The 27,329-nt window shown below is 41.8% G+C and overlaps 1 protein-coding gene across 1 annotated transcript in view; it reads left to right on the top strand.

Annotated features, from left to right (window-relative positions):
* The window catches only part of Pid1 (phosphotyrosine interaction domain containing 1), a 225,533-nt gene that overhangs the window by 107,557 nt on the left and 90,647 nt on the right, over positions 1-27,329 (top strand). The window lies entirely within an intron of this gene.

Raw genomic sequence — 27,329 nt, 5'->3', positions numbered from 1 at the left:
CAGGAGTTTGTTTAGAGTGGAGAATATATAATCAGGGGTAAGCAAATGCACATTTGCTTATGACTTTGTTTTCATTTCTTGGGTCCACCACTCTCCTTATTTGTTGTTGGGGAAGCAGGTCTTACATAGCTGTGGTCAGGTTGGAACCTGCAGCCATCCGGGGTGACAGTAATCTGCACAAACCCTCACACACACCCATTCATTCCACACATAGTTACTGCATACTCAGTGTCTGACAGGCTCTGGGGCAGAATGTGGGCAAGACCCACAACATCTTTGTGGAATTTTAACTGCTAGTTTGGAGTCACGGGAGAAGAAAATGCATGTACTCATCCATTAGCCAGTGAGAGCCAATTTGTAAAGCCCTTTTGGAAGCGCCTTCAGACTGAGAAAACTAGGAATTCTGGGTCTCTCATGTCCGTGTGGGCTTGCTGTCCCTTTGGAGGGAAAGAAATGGGTCAGTGTGCTTAGAAGACTGAGGAAGGTTGACTGGGATGGGGAGACTGTGTGAGTGGCCTTGGGTCTGCCATGTGTAACTTTTCTGGTGAAGAGCCAAGGTGCTAGGGAAATATTGATGGCATTTGTCAAGTTACCGGAAATCAAAACTCATGTACACCTTTTAGCAGATGTGCTTATGCCATTTTGAACTCGGTTACTGTTAGAGAAGATGGCGGTGTCCTGAAGCGAGATGAAGTAGGGACCATTGTAAGGAGGACAGCTTAAGTTGACGAAGCACACAGATTGTGCTTAAAATGTTTTTTTTTTTTTTTAAAAAAGTTACAGAATGAAAAGTAGTGGGCGATGACTTTACAGTGCCAGCCTGGTCTGCATTGTGAGTTTCAGGACACTCAGAGGCACATAGTGATGCCCTGTCTTAAAAACAAAACAAGTCATAATAGCCTCATTCACACATGAAGGGTGTGTGTGTGTGTGTGTGTGTGTGTGTGTGAGAGAGAGAGAGAGAGAGAGAGAGAGAGAGAGAGAGAGAGGAGAGAGGGAGAGGAGGAGGAAGAAGGAGGGAAATGGAGGTAGGTAGATGGGGGATTTTCTAGGAGAATAAAATTGTATAACCTTCATTTTTTCTTTCTAGAAAGTGTATAGAGTTCAGCATTTATCTTTCCTTCCATCTACATGTACTGCTCTTAAGCTGTATTCATTCATTTATTTCCAAAAGGATATTGGGGAGCTGGGGAGCTGGCTCAATGGTTAAAGAGAACACAGTGCTTTCTGCGAAGACCAGAGCTAGGTTTCTAATGCTACTCTCAGGTGATCCACAACCACCTGTAACTCTAGTTCTGTGACAGAGGTCTCAACCTGTGTGTCACTGCCCCTTTGGAGGTCAGTGACCCTTTGACAAGGGTAGAATATCAAATGCTTACATTATAATGTATACCGGTAGCCAATTACAGACATGAAGTAGTAATGGAGGTAATTTAGGGTCAGGGTCACCACAAGAACTGTATTAAAGGGTCACAACAAGAGGAAGATTTGTAAAGGATGCTCTAGGGGATCAGAAACCCTCTCCTGGCATCCAGCACTTCTCTCGCTCATGTGATGACCATACACACATATTCATAACTGATTTTTTTTAAAAGAAGTTGGGAAGAAGTAGATTTCCGGTAAGGAGATTGCAAGGGTCATTGTGTAGGTGTCAGTATGTGTGGCCAGCAGGACAAAGGGTGGCCGCCTGTAATTTTAGCTGAATCGAAGGGAGTTTCATCTGTAGCCAAAGTGAAGAACACCCCATTAGACCATCAAAGAACCATGCGAACTCTGCATCCTTACACATGGTAGAGATTCAAGGCATGGATAATGAATGGCACTCTTAGAGCCAGAGATCAGGGTCATTAGTGCTTCAAGTCTCTGAGCAGTTCTGTTCTATCTGACCCTTCTATTTCGAGGAAGAAAGCCTCCAACGTGGGATTCTCAAACTGTGATACCGACTTCATACCCCTAAATTTTAACTGCAAATATACCAAAACTGTCTTTTTTTTTTCAAGGACAATACCATGTTTGTTTTCAAAGTCATATCCCTTTGTTTATTTTTTAAAGGTTACATCTTGGAAATTCTGACATTTCTGTTTAAAAATCCCCAAGCCTCCCTCCCCCTGCTTCCCCCGAGTCATCTTCAAGAACAAAGTCTAGTGTTTCCTCTCTGCTTCTTGCCACTGAGTAGCTCACAAGATGCCAGCTGCAGAAGGAACTCTCTTCCCCACTCCTGAGCCCAGGAATAATGAACATAATGTAGCTGGCCCAGCTGCAGGGCCAGCGTTGGGGACCCTCCGTCTTCACACAGAACTGGTTCCTTTTTCTCCTAATGGCTCCTAAGACGTACTTGCATAACTTTTAATTTGGGAAGGGCGAGAGGCAGGGAAAATCAAAGGGGAGGGAGTTGGGAATGGTTTAAGGTCAGCATTACAGAGACCCTCCCTCGCTCATCTCAGATATCCTGCTTCCCTCTGATCTGTATTCTCAGTGGGTCCTGGAGAGATTGCTGTGCCAGGCTATTCATGTCTGGGGCAGCTGGGGCTTTGTGTGTTTTCCTCTATTGCTGCTGCTTTCCTTTTCTTCGGGGTAGCTTATTTTTTTTTAAGCCACATAGCCCACTGCACCCCTTAGGACTCTCGCTGGGGCTGCTTCGAGCATCATAGGGGCCGCATCTGATTTTGCAACAGTGGTGACAGCTTGTGGCCCCTGTCTCTTGCATAATGGGATTCTGGGTGGCTTCGCCTTCTTAGTCTGCGTTTATTGAATCGGCACACACTGAAAGTTCACCATATGTGGGGATCATAAAGAAAGGGGTTGTAGGAAGTGAGGTGGGCAAACAGGCAGAGGGAATAGGAGGAATGCTCAAGCAAATTCACCTCAATTCCTTTTCTTTAGGAGGAGGTCTTCTGTATCCTCACTGTGGGGTGGCAGTTAACTGATGTGGCGTGTGTGCCACACATGTGTGTCTAATGGTTAGCATGTAGAAGTCAGAGGACAACTTCCTGGGCGTTGGTTCTCTCCTTCTACCAGGTGGGTCCTGAGGATTAAATTCAGGTTGTGTTTGTCTTGGCACCAGGTGTCATTACCTGCCGAGCCATCTCACTAACCCAATCACAGGGACCTCTAAATACTATTGCCAATATCAGAATCCCCAAGGTTTTTTCTGCAGAAACTTTTTTCCATTGATTATTTTTCCCTTAATTAATTTGTCCATTTAATATCTCAGTTGTAGTCCCCCTCCTCCATGTTTCACTCTTACAAGTCCCTCTCCCACTACCTTCTCTCCTTCTCCTCAGAGAATCGGAAGTTCCCCTTGAGTACCACCCTATCTTGGGACATCTAGTCACTATAGGCCTAGGTGCATCCTTTCTCACTGAGGTCCAACCAGGCAGTCTAGTCAGGGGAAGGGGATCCAATGGATCTGGGATAGGGGAGGCTCCAGGGAATCTATTAGGGCGTCTCTAGCTGAGGTACCTAGAAGTGGGGGATATGGACTCTGAAGTTCCCAGGAACTTCTATTCAAATACTAAGTGTTGGTGACCAAGGGTAGGAGGCAGCACTCGAAAATCTACCATAAAATTTACCTAAATTTAAGGTGGTTTGGTGCCTGAGAACTTTACCCACAGAGGGGTGTGTGAGGGGGTAATGTAAATGTAAGTGCTGGCCAACTGGCGCTTTATGGTCCAAATGGGAGTCAACAAAGCAGATCGTGACATCTGATGGGGAATGGCTGTGGAGTCTCTGCACACATGGGTGTTCTGGGTCTTTGTCTTATCCTCCAGGGGGCGCTGTCCTACTTTGCACAGACTCAACTTCCAGGCCAGGTCTATGCTCCACAGCTCTGATAGAGATTATGTTGTTATGATAATGATGATGATCTTGAGCAATGATTAAAAAAAAAAACTAATACAGAAATTGTGATCCTAGTAGCACCTGTTTGTTGACACATTTAGTGTGTTTCCTAGTATAGAATGAGTTTATCCTCATGACAACTCAGCCGGTTAAGGACATGTACACCCCAACATCACAGGGGAGCTAGTTGAGACAAGAAGGCATCCCTAATCCTGTCTTTGGCACCCAGTGAAGAATCGACAGAATCCACCTTTGCCCTAGTCTATGTAGTAATGGATTCTGGTACTTCTTCACAACCAGACTAATGCTACATCCCTCCATTGGTCCTTTTTGAAACATTGACAGTTTGTATCATCAAATCTCAAGTCACTTCTTTTATACATACCTAAGTTTCTGTGCTGCTTAGGACTTAGAACCAGGGTGAATGTCTAGTATAGATTCTTTCCCCACATTTCTATTTTTACTGAATTGTAATTCAATTACAAATTTTCATTGGGTACTATGTGCAATGATTAAATCATAGTACTTAGTGTTTCTACCCATATACGTGTAAAAAGTTGTTGACAGAAGAATTGCTGAAAGGAATGTAGTACTATGTTCATTTCAGTGGTTATATATGATATGTGCTGGTCAAATCATGTTAATTAATGCTTTAAACATTTTATCTTCACTGTGTGTTCAGAGCCTGTTAAGTCCTCTTTAATATTATCTATAAAGTATGTAATAGTTGGTGTGAACCATAGCCATTCCACTCTTCCCTGAACACTGAGACTTTCTTCTGCCTTCTGCTTTCCACACTGCCACACTCTCATTTCACTCCTCTCCATCCCATCCTCTGGAGGTTACCACTGTGCATTGCCACAGAGTTGTCATATTTTAGCAACCACACAAGATACACAGCTTTCCATAGCTGTGACCAAGTATTTGATATCCGCAATGTGGATGGAGGAACGAATGATTTTGGTCTGCGGATTCAGACGACGAGTGCTCGGTCCTGTTGCTTTGGGAGAGTGGCAAAGCTGAGCATCATGCTAGGGCGAGCATGGTAGAAAGAGAGCTGGGAGAGGAGAAGGGGAAGGGGAAAGAGAGAAGGGGCCACGTTTCCAGTCTTCACCAAGAGCACCATGCATACCCTCTTTTTCCCACCTCCCTCTACTGTAGCTTACCTCTCTTTACCATTTCCTGACAATGACCTCAGCTGAGGACCACCCGTTAAGACACGATCATTGGGTGTTATTTACAATCTTAACCACAGGGCTGGGCAGGTAGCTCAGTTGGTAAAGTACATGCTGAGCAAGTAGGGAAGACCTGAATTTGGGTACTCAGCGCACAAGGCTGCTGGCCATGGTTTCACTCACTGGGCATCCCTATCATTGTCTGGGTGAAGGCTGACTGCAGAGGAAGATGGATCCTGGAAGCCCACCCACCATGAGCATCCTGCCTGAATTGTTAAACTTAGGTTCGGCGTGAGACCCTGTCTCAAAAAATAATGATGAAGAACAATTGAGGGAAGACACTCAGTACTGACCTCTGCCCTCCTTATCTGTGTGTACACACATGTGTGTGCACACACACAATAAGCAGTAAATTCACCAGACACTAGTGTCACATACACACACCACACAGGAAAAGTTAATATCTGAACCATATGATAGAGAACATATGTTTGGTCTTTCTGATTCTGGTTTATTTTTCTTAATATACCATCCCCCAGCTCCATACATTTTGCTTCAGAAGATCCCATTTTCTTTATCTACCAGTCTATTTTACCAGTTTATCCAGTTTTGGGCATTTAGGTGGATCCCTTTGGTGGTTTGAATAGATATGGTTCCCATAGAATTATGTGTTTGAATGCTTGGCCCATGGGGAGTGGCACTATTAGGAAGTGTGGCTTGTGGGAGTGGGTGTGACTTTGCTGAAGGAAGTGTGTCACAGTAGGGGCTTTGTGGTTACTATTCCAGCTACACCCAGTATGAGACACGGTCTCCTGTGACCTGTGAATCAAGATGTAGAACTCTCATCTCTGTCTCTAGCCTGTATGCTGCTATACTTAACGCCATGATGATAATAGAATGAGCTTCTGAAACTGTAAGACAGCCCCAATTAAATGGTTTTCTTTATGAGAGTTGCCTTGGTCATAGCAATGGTCTCTTCTTGACAATGGAAACCCTTACTAAGACAATCTCTCTAGTTGTTATTGGAACTTGTTTAGCAAAAATATGAGTATGCAAATGTCTTAGTAAGCTGTTGGTATAATTTCCTTTGCATCCAATATCCACATGTGGGGCAGCTGCCTCATTTAGCAAGTATGCTTTTTGTTTCTTGAGGATCCTCCATTTGGTTCTCCATTACGGATTTACTGTTTAACGTTTCCATTCACAGTGCAGAGAATTAGAGTTGCCTTTCTTGACAGCATCTTTTGTTTTTAGATTAAAACCATTCTCACCGAGGCAAGGGCTTATTCGACTACAGCTTTGGCTTACATTTCTCAGATGCTAATACAGTTGGCTAGATGTGATGAAGGTGTTCACCATGACACTTTCCCTGATGGAGACATGCATTTATATCCCCCCATTTTAAATTTGGATTATTTGGAGATTATTTTGTTAATTGCATTTTACATATTTATTTATATAATCTATATTTATATAATTTATGTAATTATATGTAATACATTTGTAGAATATATAAATTTATTTATATCATTTATTATTTATAGATTGATGTTCTGCATGTCAACCCTTTGCAAGATGAATGTTTTGAAACATTGTTTTGTCCCATTCTGTAGGCTGTCTCTGCTTTTTTTCCCCTGTGCTGTACAAAGATCCCAAAGATACAGTCAGGAAAGCAAATAGAGCGAGTGTGTGTTATCTGTTGGTCATGCTTATTTAAGCGCAGGAACTTATCTTATTTAATTGGTATAGAATTTTATCTTTTCTTACAAAAATTAGAAAGCAAGTATGCTAAATGTTGTCTACCTTTACTCAAATCACACCAGTAATTTAGTTTCTCTAATTCAGTTTTCTAAAGAAAAGGGACAGCCTACAGTAAAGGTAATATACCTTATTATACAATACCTGTTATTTTATGTATAACATAAAATATTCTATGTGCAACATAAAATTTACTAGGTGGACTCACACATATATGCATGCACACATACACACAACATATAAAACCCCAGCGAGCCCCGTGAGTTCTCATATATCCATGTCGATGCTTTGTAAAGTCATTCCACAGAGATCCTCTCCTATTTCATGACACTCACAGGGTTGAACCAACACATCAGCAGTATGGTGGCAGGGGATTGTGACATGTCCTACATCGTGTGTCTCTTATCTAAAGGATTTTATGAAGCCCATCATTTGTGATCATTTCTGAGTATAAGGATTTGAATAAATTGAAGAAGGAGCGTAACCGGAGGGAGCATCTCAGTGCTAGAACTGAAGGCCAGGGTGCAGAAAGGCAGGCCTCAGGTCGTTAGTGTCAGTTTGGAGCTGAGTTCATCTGCCTCACGTCTGGATTTACCCAGTCTGCACCATACACCTTCTCAGTGCAACTGGAGATCGTGAGGGATGGATGCTGTCCTGGGCCATGATCCCTGCTTTGAGCATGGAACATAAACGAGGAAGCAGATGACACTTCCTATTTTCCTTCTTTCTCGGTTGCTTGCCTACTTCCCCTTCAGGATGTGGCCCTGTTCTCTCTGAAGATTGTACGCCACTTTCCTTGAGGTGCTTTGAATTCAACTGGAGCAGCACCAGCTCCCTTGGCACCCGGGAAGGAAGTTTGTCTTAGGCTTTCTAGTGCTGGGATAAGGCACCATGGCCCAGAGCAACTTGGAGCAGAGAGGTCTTATTTTATCATACACCTCCAGGTAGTACTCTATGACTAAGGCAAGTCAGGGCAGGAACTCAGGCAGGGCAGAGATCTGGAGGCAGGGACTGAAGCAGAGGCCACGGAGGGGGGGTGCTTTAGTGGCTTGCTCAACCTGCTCTCTCATACCATCCAGGACCACCCACCCAGGGCTGTCCACAGTGAGCTGGGCCCTCCTGCATCAATCACTAATTAAGAAAGTGCCCTACAGACTTGCCTAGAAACCCCATCTCCCAAAGGCATTTTCTTACTTGAGATTCCCTCTTCTCAAATGATTTTAGCTTATGTCAACTTGACATAAAACTAGCCAATGTGGTTGATTGATAGTTTCATGGGACTGCAACAGAAATGTTTCTGAGCTGGGGGGTTTTACTGACCCTCTCATGGAGTAGTTAGTTATTATAAAACAGCCAGTCCAAGAAGTGAAACCCAGCCACTAAACTTGTGATAAAAGCTCCCTACTTGGACTTAAGCACACTTAAAATCAGCACCACATGCATCTGTTTCCCACATTTGAGATTTTGTGTTTATATGACCTGGTGTGTATTTAATTAGGATAGTCATGCTCTGGCACTTTTTCTTCTCATTTTAAACAAAAGCTAATCACATATTTTTTTTTTACCCATTACCTTCCATTCACATCCATGAATCCAGTGATTTCTAATTATGTAGATTTCCCTTTTCGAAATAAACTTCTTATTTGAATATCAAGACAAATTTTAAGTAAAAACGAAGACTAACACATTAGTCACTTTTGTGTCTGACACCAGCAACTTAAGCAAAGGAAAGGCTTATTTTATTCATGATGGCTTAGGCTTGTGTTTGTGGCGGCTTGGTCCTGTTCAAGCGCCTAGAACTCCTGATAGCATAACTCTGTGCTGGGAGACTCAGTCACGGGACGATGGGACCTGGACAGGAGAACTAGAACAGCAGCCGGTGCATCCTATGGGATGTGCTTCTGGTGACCTCCTTCCTCCCTCTTAGACCCACACCCTCTCATCGCCCTCTGAATTAGGCTGTCGTATTTTGAGTTCATCAGAGGATGAATCCATCTACTCCCTCAGAACTCTTCATCTGAAATGTCCCAGAAATATCATCATGACACACCCAGAGAAGCGCTTCACTGATCTCCTAGACGTTACGCAATCCGATGGAGTTAACGGTGGGCAGTAACTGTCACAAGCCAACATGCACAGAGCAGACTTAGGGTCCTTATTGTTAATGTCCCTCTAAGTCAGGGTGGGGCACAGCTAATCCGTGTTTTCTTTCTTCCTTCGAAGAGTCTTCTGTAAGCAATCTAAACACTCCTATTTCTTGCCCCTTTAAATTTGAGGGGGGGGACTGACAATAGCTATTAGCTGTTTTTAACAGATAAGTTTTAATTTAAAACTAAATTAATTATTGTCAGTGGCCATCGGGAGGTCAGAGGACAGTATTGTAAAGTCTCCTTTACTCTCTCCACTTTTATATGGTTGTGGAAATTGAACCCAGTCCCCTAAGCTTGCACTGCAAGAGCTGCACTGAGCCTTCTCATGGACCCCAATGGACATGTTTTTAGTCTTTCTTGTAATGGTCACTCCCTGTGGACTTGTGAATTTCTTTAGATTTTTCCTTCCTTGAATCTATTCTCCCACCTCTCCCCAATCTTCTTTTCTAGGTTTCTTTCCTCATTTTTACTGCAGACTCTTTAATGGTCGGGGTATTAATGGAAAACAAAGATAAACAAAAAACCTCGGATGCTGTGGGCTGAAATAATAGTGACCTCGAACTATGGTAACCTACTGAAATGATTTGGTTTCTCCTCCATAAATTCTAGCAGGAGGGTCGACTGCCATGCACTCTGGGGATTCACCTAGAGGTCTTGCTCTGTGATATCAAACGTCTGCTTGTCCTCACGTGAGGAGTTCTTAGTTTGGTTCCTTTTATGATAACACAAGTTGGCTTAAGAAGTCCAGGCCCGAACTCTGCCCAACCCAGGGCACTGCAGAAGGCTTCGTCCTAATATTGCAAGCAGTTGCCTTCAAATCTATTCTGATCATATTGGATATGTTGCTTGTCCCCCCAGAGAGCAGGATTTATCTTCAGAGCACTGATTATTCTGGATGCTTGGGTTCTGTGGAGGTGCTGTGCTCTGGAGCTGGGAAGGATCCAGTTTCCTAGGACATGGCAGTTACTTCACTAGAAAGAGGAAAATATGTGCCTTGGGAAGATGTGCCGCCATGCCCAAACTTAAAAAACAAAAACAAAAACAAAAACAAAAACTTTTTAATTGTTTTTTTTTCAAGACAGTTTTTCTGTGTAGCCTTGGCTAACCTGGAACTTGCTCTGTAGATCAGGCTGAACTCAAACTTATAGAAATCCACCTGCCTCTGCCTCTGTAGTGCTGGGATTAAAGGCGTGCATCACTACCTCTGGGTTCCAAACTTTTTAGAATTTTGTTTGTGGAGGTTTAACTAGCCAGTCAGGAATTTTACCGACTAAGGTCTCATCTCTCCAGCCCAAAGGTATCGTTTCTATAAGACTGTGTGAAAACCAATTAAGAGTCCTGGTTCTCTTCCTGGTTATGGGTATGATGTGAGGAGCTATTGTGTGTTTTTGCTGCCTTGGCTTCCCTGATAATGATGAATCATACCCTAGAAACAACTGAATTCTTCCATCCTTCAAAATAGAATAGTGACTCCCAGTTTTTATTTAGAATATTAGAAAAAAATTTGCACTTTCAGTTATTAGTAATCCCTGGGCAATATGGTATAGATAAAACTTTTGATACAAATTTCTTAAGTTTTTTGCTTACTTTTATTTTTCTCAATTTTTAATTTTAAATCAACATACCTTTAAAAATAGGTTTTAAAGGTGGATAGGGAAAAATTCTTCATATGTGAGAAGTTTGTCTGAAAAGTTATGTGCCAGAAACTGTGTCCTAAGTGGTGATTTTTACAAATAGCCCCTTCTCAGCCAGTAAGTTGGGCATTTGTCTCTTCCTGGGCCCGGATCAGAATTTCCACAGTTTCAAGGACAGTGACCTTTTCTGTCTAATTTGTGGCTTGTCTTGTGTGTCAGACTTGCTGGTATGCTCAGCATAATAATTGCAGGCTTACTCAAGTGCACATGAAAGAATTCTGTTCTGGTTTTTCTGGAGGCTGCTTTATGGCTTCAAATAGCCAAAGTGTGTATTCTCTCAACATTCTGGGAACCAGGAGTCAAAAAACCAGCTCCGCTGGGCAGATGTTAAGGTGATACCAGAGCCATGCTCCCTCTGAAGGCTCCAGGGGGAAATCCATGCTTCAGCCTTTGCTGCTTGTGGAGGTCTCAAATGTTCTTGGTTTGCGGTCCCATCACTCCCACCTTTGCCTAGGTGGCCACACTGCCCTTTTTCCTCCCATGCCTTCTCCCTCTCCTGCCTCTTACAAGGATACTTGTAGCTGTATTTAGTGCCCATTGAATAATCCAAGATAACTAATCCTCTCCAAGTCATTAATAAAATCTACAATGATCCTTCTGTGTTGTGGTAAATATTATTTGGGGGTTTCTACCCCTCCCTTAGATCATTTAGTTCCCAAATAAAAAGACACAAAGCCTTTGTATTTGTAATAAGCCTTAAAGCACTAGAGATGGGCAAATGTCAATCTTCTTTGCTATTTTGTCTACTTCTCTGCCAATAATCCTGAGATATCATTTGCCAGGTTCTACCTCTGCTGCAGCTCCTCCAGGTAGCCAGCCCTCATGGCTGTGTCTTCCCAGTTCACCTATCCCATGATGCCTTCTTCCTCCTGCCTCCTCTGTCTCCCCATGGTCTCTGTCTCAGACCCCAGGCCCAGGAACTAAAGCCCCACCCACCTCTCTTCTGCCTAGCTACAGGCTATAGACATCTTTATTCACCAATAGTTTTAAATTAAGGAGCAAGGTTTGCACAGCAAAAGCTGGCATCCATGAGAATTCCCTCTTATTGAGGCAATTAGACATTGGGATACAGAACTTAGCATTGCAATACACAGCAACAGACCAAACCTCAACAAGTCTTCCTTATAAAATAACATTTAGAGGTTCCAGGGTTGCCATCTAATGTCTTTGAGTGACATTATTGAGCTGGTCACAGATGACCTTGTACTTAGAGAATTCTAGAGATTCAGGCAGTTCCATGATTATGTCTCAATGTGTATTATGGTATTGTCTACTGATCTCTGGAGGACACCGGGATCCCAGAGTGTGAAAATACCTTGGTTGCATGAAATTAGACAGTATCTTCATATGATCCATGCAGAGTTCTTCTAAACACTTTGAAGTATTGCTGGATTACTCACGATATGTCTTACAGTTCCAACACTCTTTAAATGCTTGCTTTTCTGTGTTGGCTGTAGAATAATGACATTGTCAGAACAGATGTGTGGGGTTTATTATTTTTAAAAGGTATTTTGACCAACAGTTGAGTGGATGGAGCCCATGAATGGATAGGACTCATCATATAATATTTATATGTTCATATATATACATATATGGCATATAATACATATAAATAATGCTTATATACAGCTCATTGTTTAGACTAAGTTTGCCATTTCTTGAGCCTCAGAAAATTATTTCATTGGGTTTTAGAAAACTCTTGAAACTAGAAAAGTGAGGAAGACTATTCTGTGGAAAGGGCATCTTGCCATTATGTTGCTTGACATGGTTTTGTTTTTTCTTCATTTCTTTTCTGAAAAAGAGGGTTTTTAATATTCTACATGGGGTGGGGATGTATAAAGATGGCTCAGTGGTTGGCAGCGTATGCTACTCTTACTGAGGGCCCTCGTTTGGTCTCCCATCCATATGGTGACTTACAACTATGTGTAGCTCTAGTTCCACGGAATCTAATGCCTTTTTTCTGGCCTCCACAGGTACACATATGGTGCACATACATACACACATGCAGGTACTTAAATATGAAGTGAAAGTAAGGAAATCTTTAAGAAATTAATACAAAATCTATATGGAATTTGGATTTCATATTCTTGGTTCTGAGCATTTCAAGTCATGGGTCAGTGTTGTTAAGTATGTTAAACATTCGTGAAAAACAAAAGAAAAGAAAAGAAAACAAACCAAAAAACCCAACCTCACAGTTCTACCACAGGGATGTGAATTGATGCTTTGCTGACCATTCCCAGAAAATCTTGAAGCATCATTTTGAACACAGGATGGAAAGTATGTTTACAGTAGAAAGCCTGGGGAAAGCCCCTTACTAGGTTGGCCACCCCCCTCCCCCAGAGAGTTCATGTTTGAACTGTTCATTTCAAACAATTTGTTGGCTTAAGTCTGAATATTTTAGTAAAATTAATATTTGAATTTGGAAGGTATTTCTTCAGAAAGTTTGTTCATAATTCTGTGTTTCTTGCATATATTCTATGGATAAACTATTGTTCCTGTATGGTAAATTCTGATGATTCAGCCCACAGAAACACCACATAGAAAAGAAATTAAAGTGTTGAAAGCTCATTAATGTTGTATTTCCAGGTTTCTAGACTCTTAGAAGGTTGTTAACAACCTTCAAAACAAAACTCTAGTTTATTCAATTATAATTTGTCAAGACTTTCTTGTTTATACATTTCTGAGTGAGCATTCTTAATACTGTTTATTTTCCCCAGTGTTCCATTCACTTTTTGCATGAGAGGTATCTGTGCAGAGGAAATGATCGTAATCAAGGTCAGCTACTAAACCACTACCCAAAGACTATACATGGACGAACCCAGGGCTCTAGCTGCATATGTAGCAGTGAATAGCCTTGTTGGGGCACCAGGGGAAGGAGAAGTCCTTGGTCCTGCCAAGGTTGGACCCCCCAGTGTAGGGGAATTTTGTGGGGGAGCTAAGAGGGAATAGATGGGGAGGGAAACATCCTTATAGAAGAAGAGGAGGGGGATGGGACAGGGGGCTTATGTACAAAAAAAGACTAATTCATTATTTTGCTTAATGGAAAACTGTTACCAAAGTGTCAGGTTATAGTGATAGTCACAGACTGCTAAATTAGCCTCTTGTAAACTCTGATTTTCATTTCCAATTGTTTTTTATTCCTTCAGTTTTAATGCTATCCAAGTTACAGTCACAGAGAAAGAGAATTCAGTGATGCGAAGTACTAATCATAAAATATTTTTTGTTTGCCCCTCATAACATAGTTATTTTAGGTGTTTCTCCATATATTTATTTTCATATTTCCAAATGGCTTCTCCACCACTCGTGTTACATAATACCTTCTGTTCCCTATTCTGGTAGGTAGAGATTTGGGCCAGTAACAACTTTACCCATTGTCTTTCTGCTGGCTTTCTTACGTAATTATTTCTGCAAGTTCAGAGTTAAGTCATTATCTGAGAGGTAACTTCTGTGTCCTTCAGTGCACCATGATTTCGTTCCTTACACTGCAAGCTCTTTAAATCTCCTGTTTTGTTCTTGGTACTTGGAAGTATTATGGTGACATGCCATGGTATATGAGTTTTCCTTCTGTTTGTCCATCTGATGGTTGTCTCAATTTGGAGACTCTGGCTCCTTGGTAGTTTAAGCAACCCGAAGTAGAATCCTGATCTCCTTTCCTAAATCCAGAAACCTTTTGAGAGATAGGGACACATGATATAAACGGAGACGCTCTATCTCAGGCTAGTAATTCTGCTTCGGAAGATATGGCCCCTCTGTGCAGGTTCAGCTGCTCTGTACAGCTTCCAAGTCTCTGCCCCGGCCTCTTCCATGAGACTGTGTTCTTTCCCTTTCATTTTGTGCTTTCTTTATATAACTTCAAATTTTTCATTATGAGTTTGGGAGAGAGGGCGAAGATAAATATTTAAAGTCCTTGCCATCTGTGCCCACAATCCCTCTCTGAACTATTAAAACCTCCCTAAAATTAGTTTAAGCTATTTGAACCTTTCTTTTTAAAAATATCTTTATTGGTGATGGAAACAATGAGGTTTAAATTCACACTTGAATATATATTTATAAAGCACCTGGAACTTTTGCCATAACCAGACCTATATGAATACATAAAGGTTGCTATGGAGACCCAGACCCCCTTGGTTGAAAGTAAAAGCCAATGAACTATAAGCCAATGGGGTGGTGAGGAAGATACAGATGTTAAAATCTCAGTGAATAACCCTCTAAAGAGGTCACAAAATACTTTTTAAATATGGAGGGGCAGTTCTTATTAGATTTCTGGGTGTTTGAGCAGGAGGCAAATGCTGCTGTGAGGGTGGGTGCAGATGTGGTTTTCCTTGCTCTACTGGATGCTCACTTCTTTGTTTTTACTGAAAATATTTTACATTCATTTATTTGGCAAGCCAAGTGATGTCTGGGCTCCTGTGCATACTGAGTTCTGTAAATGAGACATTAGTCAGATTGGCATTTGTGAGTCATCAGGCATCTTCATAAGCCAAATCGGGGGATTATAAAATCATTTGCTCAGGAAATGGTGGGGATAAATGAAATTTATCATCGTGGGAGCCAGGAAAGTTACCTTCTGAGCTAATGACCTCACTGAACCTGGGGGTTTTATTATTTATTTTTTCTGTGTGTTCCATCTTGATGGATTATGCATTTGCTTGAAAAATTGTTTCTGTGACACTTGGGATAGTGCTAGAAATTCTTCGTCACCACCTGCTATGTCTGCAATGTCTGCGACGCCCTGGAGGTGTCATTTATTATCACAAAGGCATTTTCCTATTACTGTGTTTACAGGATGTGTGCTGATTCCAGCAGAGAGAGCATCAGGTCATTCCAGGCTTACCTCTGAGTCCCCCATTTTGTTTCCCTCATTCTCTCCTCCAAGTCGAAGTCCTTGTATACCTTGGTCTTACCTCCAACGTTAACCCTCCACAGGCCCAGGTTAGAAATACCACAGGAAGGGCTCTTTAGGGCTCTTGGTATACATTTTCTGTTAAACAAACTCTTGCTTTGATGACTTCAGACACCCCCTTTCTGTAGGAAAGACTTGATGAATCCACAGTCAATACATAGAGAGATTCTGGCATTCCATCCAGAGAAGCAGGAACCCCTAGTGTCCACACCTATCAGGATCCCAGAAGAATCTTTAATCAGGGATCACACCACCTACATTCTCCTAAGATCCAGAGAGGGAACACAATCCCAGGAACAAAGCATTCACTCAACAAACACAAGAGCAGTTAACAGCTTCTAGAATTACAATGTTCCCAAACCCGGATGTCTAGACCCTACTGTAGCAACACACTCAATATCAGATAGGACACTATGTCTCCACTAAAGCCCAGTGACCCTACCACAGGAATCCCTGAGTGTTGTTGCAACACAGTTCAGGCACAAGCTCTAAAAAATAGCCTTTATGAATATGATACAGTTTGTAAAGAGGAGAGGAATAAATACCTAATCTATGAAAACACAAACAAAAAGTGGAAATAAATGAATAAAACAGTTCAAGACCTGAAAATAAAAAGAGAGTCATTAAGAAAACCCAACTGGAGGTTTTCATTTCATCTGGAAATGAAAAACTTAGGAAGTTGAACAGGAACTGCAGAGGGAAGTCTTGCCAACAGAATACAAGGAATGGAAGACAGAACCTCAGGTATTAAAGACATGATAGAGGGAATAGATGGCTCAGTCAAAGAAAATGTTAAGTCTGAAAAGATCCTGGCACAGTACTTCTAAGAAATCTGGGACACTATGAAAAGACCAGGTCTAAAAATAAAAGGAATAGAGAAAGGAGAAGAAACTCAGGTGAAAGATACAAAAAGTGTTTGCAACAAAATCATAGAAGAACATTTCCCTAACCTAAAGAAGGAGATGCCTATCAAGGGACAAGAATCATACAGAACATCAGATAGACTAGATCAGAAAAGAAAGTCTTCTTGGTACATAATAAAAACTAAACACATAGAACAAAGAAATAATATTAAAATCTGCAAGAGAAAAGGACCAACTAACATATAAAGAGAAAAGAGGACCCTATAAGAATAACATCTTACTCCATTCAGAAATTGAGACCCTAAAAGCCAGAAGGGCCTGGACAGATGTTCATAGACTCTAAGAGACCACAGATACCAACCTAGGCTGCTATACCTAGCAAAACATTTAATCAAAATAGATGAAGAAAATAAGACATTCTGTGATAAAAAATTTAAGTAATATCTTTCTACAAATTCAGTTCTATAGTAAACACAAGAAGTAAATTATCCTAGACTGACAAAACAAAAGAGGAGAAGCACACATACGCGCGCACACACACACACACACACACACACACACACACACACACACCAGCACAAAATAACAGGAATCAACAAACACTATTCATTGATATCTCTAACATCAATAGACTCATGTCCTCAATAAAAAGATAGGCCAACAGAATGGATTTGAAAACAGGATTTATTCTTCTACTGCATCCAAGAAATATACCTCAACTTCAAGGATAGACAGCATCGCAGGGTAAAAAGGATAGAAAAAAAAATTCCAAGAAAATGGAAGCTCATGTAGTTACTTTAATATCTGACAGAAAAGACTCCAAAACTAATCATAAGCGATAAGGAAGGATACTACATATTCATATTAGGAAAAAATCCACCAAGAGGGTATTGAAGTTCTTAATGTCTATGTACCAAACACAAGGGCACCCACTACTACAGCTTAAATCACCCATTGATCCTCAACATATTCACAGTGGGGACTTCTATGTCACCTCATTGTCACCAATAGATAGCTCATTCTGAAATTTCCTAGAGGTTCTGAAAATAAGTTATATTTTTTGTGTGTTTAAGTAAAATGTTCTGTAAATATCTGTTAGGTTCATTTGACTTATAATGTCTGTTAGGTCCAGCATTTCTCTGTTTAGTTTTTGTCCACATTACTCATTGAAAAATGGGTCAAGACAGAAATTAAGAAAGAAATGAAAGACTTTCTAGAATTGAATGAAAATGAATACACAGCATACCCCAAATTATGGGACGCACTGAATATGGTTGTAAGGCACAAGTTCATAGCACTAAATGCCTGCACAAAAACATTGGAAAGATCTTGTACTAGTAACTTAGCTGCACACCTGAAAGCTCGTGAACAAAGAGAAGTCACAAACGAAGGAGGAGATGGCAAGAAATAAACTTAGAGATGAAATCAATAAAATAGAAACAACAACAAAATGATACGGAGACTCACTGAAACAGAGTTGGTTCTTTGGGAAAATCAAGAAGATTGACAAACCCTCACCCAATTTAAATAAAGGGCAGAGAGAGAATATCCGAATTAACAAAATTGAATAGGGGACATAACAACAGACACCAGTGAGTACACCATTCCTGGGCACGTGCTTAGCCATCTCCATTGGTCTAGTCATAAGAGAGAAATAGCAAACAACCTAGATGGTCTTCAATAGAAGAATGGAAACAGGAAAATGTGGTATATTTACATCATAGAGTATTACTCAGCTCTTAAAATGAAGTCATAAAATTTTCTGGTAAATGGATAGGACTGAAAAAAAAAAAGTCCCGATTGAGGTAACCCAGTTCTGGAAAGACAAATACGGTATGTATTCAGTTATATGTGAATGTTAGTTGTTGCCATTGGTAACCAAGCTATAATCTTTATAACCACAGAGGTTAGGTATAGCATAAGAAATTGAGGTGGGGTTGGGGCAGGAAGATCTTCCCAGGGAAGGGAATAGATAGAAAGGGCATTGAGGGGTAGTATGGAAACCCAATACATTAGAAGCTTCCTAAAATATATACATATATGAAGGCTGTCTAAATGAAATTACTAAAGAATTGTGGAGACAGAGCCCCAAATGACCATGTGTTTTCAGTAAATGAAGCTTCCAGTACCACGATCAGATTACATTTCATTGAGGATGTTGGATGTAGGAGTGCCATGGGAATCCATAAACAACTCAGACCAAGAATACAGATTGCTCTCCCCAATCTGACGGCAAGGGCTCATTGCTAAAGATTCCTAACTAACTCACTGACTGCTGAGAAGTCAACTGGTATCTACACAGAGCCTTCGCCCTTACATTCTAGCATCTTCACTACAGGAAGATACTCTGCCAAAAGAGAAACATAATCACCAACCCAGCCACAACCCTTTGACGTACAATGGTATCCTGTCTGCAAGACATACTAGTGTAATGGTGGCCCAGTGCCTGAGGGAGTAACCAGTGTCTGCTTTGACTGAAGGCCAACTCTAGGTGATAGAACCCATAAGTGGCACTGCTTGAGTGACCAAGAGCCTGTGACTAGATAGCCCAAGGAGTAAAACCAAACACTGGTTTCTAAAACACCAACAACAAAATGTAGCAAGAAGAGATTCCTAATTACATTCTGCTATACTCGCAGATCAGAGCTTTGCTCAGCCATCATTAGGGAAGCTTCCGAATCCTTCAGCAGATGAGACCAAATACAGAGACCCACAGCCCTAAACACTCAGCCCTAAATTTTCATCAGTCTCTATCAGTTTCCTGTCCTCAGGGCTCAGGGAATTCTGCAGAAGAGAGATAGACAGAATGTAAGAGCCATACATAGGAGATGAAGTAAACCAAGGCGAGAGGACCTCGAGATGAACATGATGGACACGCGTATGAACTCGCAAAGACTGAGGCAGTGTGCATAGGTCCGGGAGGGGTCTGTACCAGATGGGGTCTTAGAGCTGAAAAAGATGTGGATAGATGTCCCAATTTCTAATCAAGAAGCAATCCCCTATTGTTAACTACTTCTAAATGTAAATTTAGTTTTCTACAAGGGAGTCTCATGGGTAGACTGCATGCCCAGCAGTAGAGTGCCAACAGAAAATGAATTCAGTGGAATCTTTGGAGAGTCCTTGTCTCATAATGCCATGTCAGGGTTCTTCCTGATTTTCTTATTTTAATATTTTTAATTTTGTGTGTATATGTATGTAATATTCAATTCATATACACTATACAACACACACACAATACAATATTCTCTTCTTTTATACTACAGGTCCTTTATATATCTATATTATGGCTTTATATATAAGATTAGTATTTCTATGGGAATCCTGAGTTTGTGAATGAGTGATGTTTCCAGCTTCAAGGTCCTGCACCTCTTCTTGGGCTCTTTTCCATTTGTTTGTCTGGTTTAATTTCGATGCGTTGTTTTTGTTTTATTTTGTCACATTACATTACATTATGCTTTATTTTATTCTTATCCCACAGAAGCTTGTTTGCCTTCTAATGAGAGACAACAATGGGGAGGATCTGGATGGGAGGGGAAGAGAGGAGGAGCTGGGAGGAGTAGAGAGAGGGGAACCATAATCAGAATATATTGTGTGAGAAAAACGTCCATTTTCAATGAAAGGAGAGGGGAGGGAGATGGAGAGGGAGGAGAGGGAGAGGGAGAGGGAGGGAAGAGGTAGAGGGAGAGGTAGAGGGAGAGGGAGGGAAAGGGAGAGGGAGAGGGAGAGGGAGAGGGAAAGGGAGAAGATGTGGGGGAGAGGGAGAGGAGGGTGAGAGGTAGAGGGAGAGGGAGAGGAGGAGAGGGAGAGGGAGAAGAGGGAGAGGGAGGGAGGGGAGAGGGAGAGGGAGAGGGAGAGGGAGAGGGAGAGGAGAGGGAGAGGAGAGAAGATCAATTGACAATGTGTTTCTTCTCACCAAGTGTGACCTCCCAAAAGAGTGAGAGTGGACATGTCCTAGCACCACCTATCTGCTGGGTTGTGTTGAGGCAGAGTCAAAGACTGACATGAAGACCCAATAGAACGCTAAGAATTTAGTTTATTTCCTTTTAGCCACTGCAGCCTCCTACTGTGGACTCTACAGTGGTTTTCTTTTTAAATGGCGTGCTCCCTTAAAATAAAACATTACTTCCAATTAAAAATATATTAACATCCAGGTTCAGGCTAAACCTATGTGTCAGCTATTAGGCATCGTGTATGTTTTAAAATAGTTAAGTCAGGAGTAAAGGATACCTACCGTATGTGTATCTTGTTGGTTGCAGTGGTTTCATAGCAAGGTTAAGACAAGACCCTTCGTGAATGACAGTGGGCACAGATCCGGGTTTCTCATGGGATTCGTAGCTTTATGAATGTTCTGCTGACTTTTCAGGTACTTGGATGCTCTATTTACTCCACTGTAAACTCAGGGCCCTTCTAGTCATGTGACACTGTCCATGTGATACTGGCAGGTGGATTGGCCAAGGCTATCATGTCAACTTCTATAGTAAACATCAGGGATGCTGAACTTGTGTTATATTTTTGAAGATAAAATAATTGTTGTGCAATCCCATTATGCTGGGTGTCTGGCATGTATTCTGTAAATGATGGCCCAGGAGTTCTGGCTGAGGGAGATGAAAAATTCCTTTGGTTTTGTAGAAGAGCATGAAAACGCATGCACCATTGCCTGCTGTTGTTTGAGGAGTCAGATAGTTGGATCTAGAACAAAGCCCGTCCTGAATCCTGAATCCCAGACAGTGGGTAAGGCTTAGTAAGACTACTAACAAACGGGTTTTAAAGCAGCGTTGGCATTGAGCTTTCTTGGTGTTTACCAAGAGATGGTGACATTGTTCCCCTCTACTGCATCAGAATGAAATGTATGAGGATGAAGGACTTAAAAGGAAATGTGACTCATGTAACTTTACCTACAGTCTAAGATTCCGTGACAGGTGGGACCCAGTTAGTATAACCATAGTGGGTCGTCAACGCTATATTTGAAGATAAGATTTTAGCTCTATTTGTTTTTAGGAACAATTTGCTCCTGGTATGGGGATATTTAGACAGAAAATTACTATAGTTGTTCACCAAGTAATATCATATGTTCCTGGAAGAGAAAGATGCTAAAAACATGTCATCTTAAATATGGAAATCTATAGATTGTGTTTAAATAAGGAAATGCATTTTCATTGCATTTACAAACTAAATCCTTCATTAGTTGATTAGCCTGTAGTGATTGCGTTTTTAACAGTCAACATTAGATTCACAGTAATAACAATGGTGCTTAAAGCCTCATTGTAAAGAAAGTGTCATCGGGGAAACTGTTTCTTTTTCCCTGTTCATAAACGTGGCTGAGCGCTTTTACAGTCATATAAAGCAAGAGAAAGAATACATACATCGAGGGTGGGGGGATGTTCAATGGGGGAAGTTCTGGAGGTTGAAACATGAAGAGCTGAGTTTGGAGCCCAGGACCCATGTAAAAGCTGGGAACATGGTGGCACAGGGTCTGCAGTCTCTGTACTGGAAACACAAGGGTCCCTGAGCTTGTTTGCTAGTCAGATTCGCTGAATTTGTGATCTCTAGGTTCAGTAAGAGATCCTACCTCAAATCCTAAGGTAGAGAGTATGGAATATACCTGAAGTCCTAAACTATGGGTTCTTCATGAACACACACCCCTAAATACACACCCCCTAAATACATACACATATACACTCACATAGTTGGACACATATACAGACACATATTGGAATGGATAAACACTGGGACTCTAGAACCCACACTGCTAGCTACACTCGCCTTCCCACCTGGCACATATCACTGTTGCCTCCTTCAGAAGTTCCAGGACAGAGCAGGGACCTTTTGCTGTCCTTTATTCTCTGAGCCCCTGAACCTGTTCTACTTTTCCTCAGAATGGGGTTTTTCAGTGTGAAGAGAATCCACATGCTCTGTTGCCATTCGGCCTTCTTCAGTCATCTGTGGAAGGCAGGTGCTTTGTCTACTCTAGGTAGAGAGGTTGATGGGGATACTGTGTCCCAGCAAAGCCACTTCGGGTTTCTCAAGACAGTGTTCATCTAGTACAACTTCTGATCATTTTGACATGTCTATGTTTGTAAATTAGCCAAGCAAAGTACTTCCCTTATGGAAAGCATACCTCTTGGCATTGGTTTATGGATTTATGGGATTTAAATTACCTGCATAATTAAGGCAGATGCATTTGCCCTAAGTCCACATACTCTGTTTCTACATAGAGCACTTGCCCTGCCTTTAATGTTACTTGGCTTATTATTATTATATTTTTATTACTATTACTACTGTTATTACTATGACGTTGATGTCTGTGAGCGTGTGAGGATGAATTTCTTTTCTGGGATATTGTATATATCCCACCCTTTGTTCATCTCTCTGCTTTGATTCAGGAAATACTTTGTTTAAACTATTAATATTTCATAGCAAACATTGGACAGGACTTGGTGTCCTTGATTTGAAATCTGGTTGGTATTAAGTGCTAATCCTCCAGTGAGAGGGAAATGGCCTCTTTACAGTGAGGAATTACCTATAATTTTGAGACAAGGGATGATGAAAGCGTAAGTGAACATACTTTGTTTGTGGAAACAGAACCACACGTTCTTTCTATTGAGGTTTACTAGTCCCAGTTAAGCTCCTTACCCATACAAATATGCATAGCGTGTTAGACAGCAGTCACTCTGGTCCCTTTGCTCCTTTGTTCCTGGCGTTCTCTCAAATGTATTAAATGGAGCAGCTACTCAGGATGATTCAGAAAAGGGCACCGCCTTGTACATCTTATTTTCCTTGAATTTGATGACATGCACAGAGATTTTTGCGATGGAAGGGAAAGGATCATGAACTTAATTTATTAAGGCTCTTAAAAGTATAAGAAAATTTTAAAAGGGCTTTGGGCATTTTTTCTCCGTTGTGGGTGAACTGAGGCAATGCAGTAGAAAAATCTCCATTTGCCTTGAGGGAGCTGGTGCTTCCTTCTGCACAGGCTTTAGCTCACACCCCATTTCTTCACCAGAAACACGTCTCCTGTGTGGACATGCGATGGATGTTGCTGTAGGGCATACGAACCTGATGTTTAATGCTCGACGTACCATTGTTCCCATCACCTCCGAGCCGGTTACTGTTTTCTCCATTGCTGCTGCTTAGCGTGTTGGGCTAAAGGAGAAGGAAGACTTTTGAGGGAATTCTTTGCTGAGTTTCCTCCGGGAATCAAAGAGCACTAATAGCTTCCTTTGTCAATGTGTGTCCCTGAGGCTCTGGATAACCAGCCAGTAGATTTAAATCAAAGGGAGAAAGTGCCAATCCTTAATTGTTTTTTTAATGGAGGGTAAACAGTCCATTATCTGTTGTCCTCAATGACCATGGAGAGACTGCAGAAGCTATTTTCCTAAGTAGGTGATTTACTTGGGGGCAAGATTATGTGGCTACATCTAGGAGAGGAGAACATTGCATTTCTAGAATGATTCTCTTTATTTAATAACTGCCAAGGCGTTAACAAACCCAGCTGCCTATTGTTGTAGAAAAGTTGCACTAGACTCAGTGACGTCAAGCAGTAAATTAAGCAGATGTTGGAGCTCTGGAGGTTCAGGAACTTGGTGTGGCTGTGCCGGCGAGAGCTGTTGACCAGGTCGGTGGTCTGCACTGATAGCTCACCTGACAGCATGTCCCTTGCCAAGCACACTAAGAATTGCTGGCAGGATTTGGCTTCCTAGAGGTTGGTGGCCTGATAATTTCAGGTCCTTGCTGGCTGTGTGCCATGGCTTTTCTCAATTCCTTGCCACAGGAATGTCTGCCTGGAGTTGTACACAGTATTATAACTGGCTCCCATGCTGGCAATGGAGGGAAAGAGCCACAGAAGGACAGACTGACAGGAAACAGACTCTTTGTATGGAACCAGAAGCTGGGGGCAAGCTACTGAAGGCGAGCCACAGCCCTGTTCAGCCCATGTTCAAGGGAAGACCATGGAACGTGGGTTTTGGGGAGAGTAGGCTGTTGAGTGCTGTCTTAGAAATTACATGCCACAAATTCTGACGAGTCTTTGGGAGGCCGTTCTATTCACTAGCCAACAAGAAGAAAACAAGAATGCTGCTAACAGAGTTGAGGTCTGTGTTTCACTCAACTGCTCTTCTTTCCTGAAACACGGTCCATTCTGCTCCTGGCCCTAAACACCCTTTTGAGCATCCTTCCTGACTCAGTAGGATGGTTCCACACACACACACATCGGCTCCCCACCCCCACCCCAGCCCCCATACACACACTTGTACCCAATTCACCCTCTTAGATTTCTGGACATGCTGGAGGCTGATCTCACGACAGCCCTATCATTGCTGTAATCAGTGTTCAGTGCCTTTGCTGCCTCTGCCCCAGGATCTCTCAAGGTTGTCATGGGCTGTTGGCTGCGACAGTGGTTCCAAGTGAAAGGTCACCTGCCTCCAATTTCATATAGTGCTTTGCTTCAGGTAGCATTTGGGGCGGGGTGGCACCTTTGTAACAAGGCAGTCTCTTTGGCCATGAGTTTGCATCTTGCATAGCTTCTCTTTTACTAGCCACTTACTGTACATAGAACAAACATTACTATCACCACCACCACCACCATCACTATCGTCATCGTCATGTACATGGAGGATGTAATTTCTAATCAAATGAGCCTCTTTTTTTTTTTTTTTTGAGAGGAGAAATGTCCCCCAGGCAGGTGATAAAGGGACTGTTCTCTCCTTCATGACTGTTAACTGCCTGTCTTGATAACTAACACAGGAGGCTGATACATCCTGTGGCAATAATCAAAGGGTCTATCCACCTACTTAACCTGGAGTCCATCGCCAGCTTTGGACTTTTGGATCCAGAAGCCAAATTCTATTTCTGGCTTTCCATAATTGCCTAACCTCACCAGCTGGGTCTGCCTCACATCCGGGGAGTGGGAGGAATATTCACCTGCCAATATAGTGAGTATTCAATGAAACGGTGCCTATTCTGCTTCCTGCCCTTACTTTGATTTGTTTTAAATCCCTTCAACTTTAATACTAAGACCTTTCTATGATTGGTTTTCACTCCTGCCCCTTTTCATACATCCCATAAACTTTACCACTTTCACCTGGCCAGAAGTTACTGCCCAGTGGCATTCAGTGTGTCCATCGTTGTTCCACGATATCAGCACACTCTCCCCGTCATCGTCATCACCCTACAAAGAAGCCTCTCTGCGATCCAGCACTCTTTTTCCATCTACTCTGCCCACAGCCCTTGGCAACCACTAATCTACTTTCTGTCTCCACAAATTTGCCTATTCTGGATGTTCCATTTAAAAGAAAAAGGAATGCACAAATACATGGTCTTTTGTGTCTGGTTTCTTTCACCGAACATAATGTTTTCAAGGTGTCTCAATTGTTTTCGCTTTGCCTAACTGTCACACTGATGTGTGTTAGTCACAGGAAGAATGGAACGAGAGAAAATAACTTGAAGTGTATGCTCTCGGAACGGTGGGTAATGGCAAGATTCTCCTTGTGGGAAGAGGAGCCATGTGAACCAGCAAAGCTTGAGAGAAAGGACCGCAGGGCGATGCCAGTCAAGTCCACCTTCCAAGGCACAATGCCTTCCCTTCTCCCTCATTCCCTCCACCTGCACTTGTGTCTGCCTCTACTTTTTCCAGCTTCTAGTTTCTGGCTCTGTCTTTTCTTCCCTTTCGTTCATTTGTCCTTTCTATCATTGCTTCTTTGTTTTCTTCTTCTCTCTTTTGTGCCCCTTGTATTGAGGGCCCAATGGTTTAGAATTTTCTCTTGCAGTGGTTTGTCCCAACAGCCGAGCAAAAGTCATGTACATTAAAATTCTCGACATAAGAAATTGGTTTTTAAAAAATGTGTAATGTGCCATTTGAAAGAATAAAGTCATTACATTATGCTTGGTAAAGTAAGAACACAGAATATATTTAGAGCTAAAAGGATTTTTCACAATCTAGTACTCCATGTCTCTTTAAGATGCTAATAAGTCAGATAGTATCACAAAACCCCAGAAAAAAATTTCTGCATAAAATGATACACTAATAATGACAGGAGTTACGGTCTGAAGCGATTGCTGATGGCTTGATTTTACTTTTCTTTGTTTTCATCAGCTTCGAACTTTTCTGGAATGCACACATTAACTTCAAGAGTCTGATGGGTAGCTCACCCTGTCATTGGAAGGAAGCTGACAGCAAAGATCCTTGATAGCAAAAGCAGGGATTTGTCTTTATTGTGAAGAGAGATCACTGTGTCCTGTGTTCTCGATGTAGTGCTTTCCGTACATCATTCCCTGTGGTATCTGGTAGTGTCTGGATGCATTCCCTGGTTGTCTTGCTAGGCAGGTGTTGCTGGCACTGAATAGTTGGGTGATATGGGTGAAAGGTGCCAAATTCATAGACGATGCTTTCCCACAATCCTCAATATGAGAAATTCCAAGGATGAGAGACTCACTAATTTGCTTCTTAAAATATTTTTAAATCAGTTCATTGGATAATGTCAATGGGCATGGAAGAGATCAAATCAATTGGATCGTTCTTTAACAGGCATGGAGAGTTAATTTACCATTACATCACCTGCAACACAGCCCTTACCTAATTCTCCCTGGATCAATGGTTGGTGTGCTCTTAAACGTCACCCTGAACACTGATGTTCTACGTGCGATGTGTCTCTCAGAAGGAAGCCAGGGGATTTATTTGAGGTTATGCAGCTGATAGTGATTCAGTACACAGCCTTCTGTGGAAGAAATTAATAAAAGTAATTTCCAGATAGAGTGCATCCAAACCTCAGAGAACTGGGAGCATCCCGGCCTAGGGAAGAGTGCCACCTACTGAATCATGTTTGTGCTTTCTTTGTTTCTAATTTATGCAGATTTTTGCCTGGTGTGTTACTTGTAATTATTGAACTTGGGCATCAAGAGTTACCATTAGGTATCCTTGCTAGAACTTTAAAGAATACCTGTTGTTAAAG

This window comes from Rattus rattus, chromosome 4, assembly GCF_011064425.1.
Source record: "Rattus rattus isolate New Zealand chromosome 4, Rrattus_CSIRO_v1, whole genome shotgun sequence".
In the NCBI taxonomy this organism is placed as follows: Eukaryota; Metazoa; Chordata; class Mammalia; order Rodentia; family Muridae; genus Rattus; species Rattus rattus.
The sequence above is the reverse complement of the archived record's forward strand: the minus strand, read 5'-3'. Positions and strand labels throughout refer to the sequence as shown.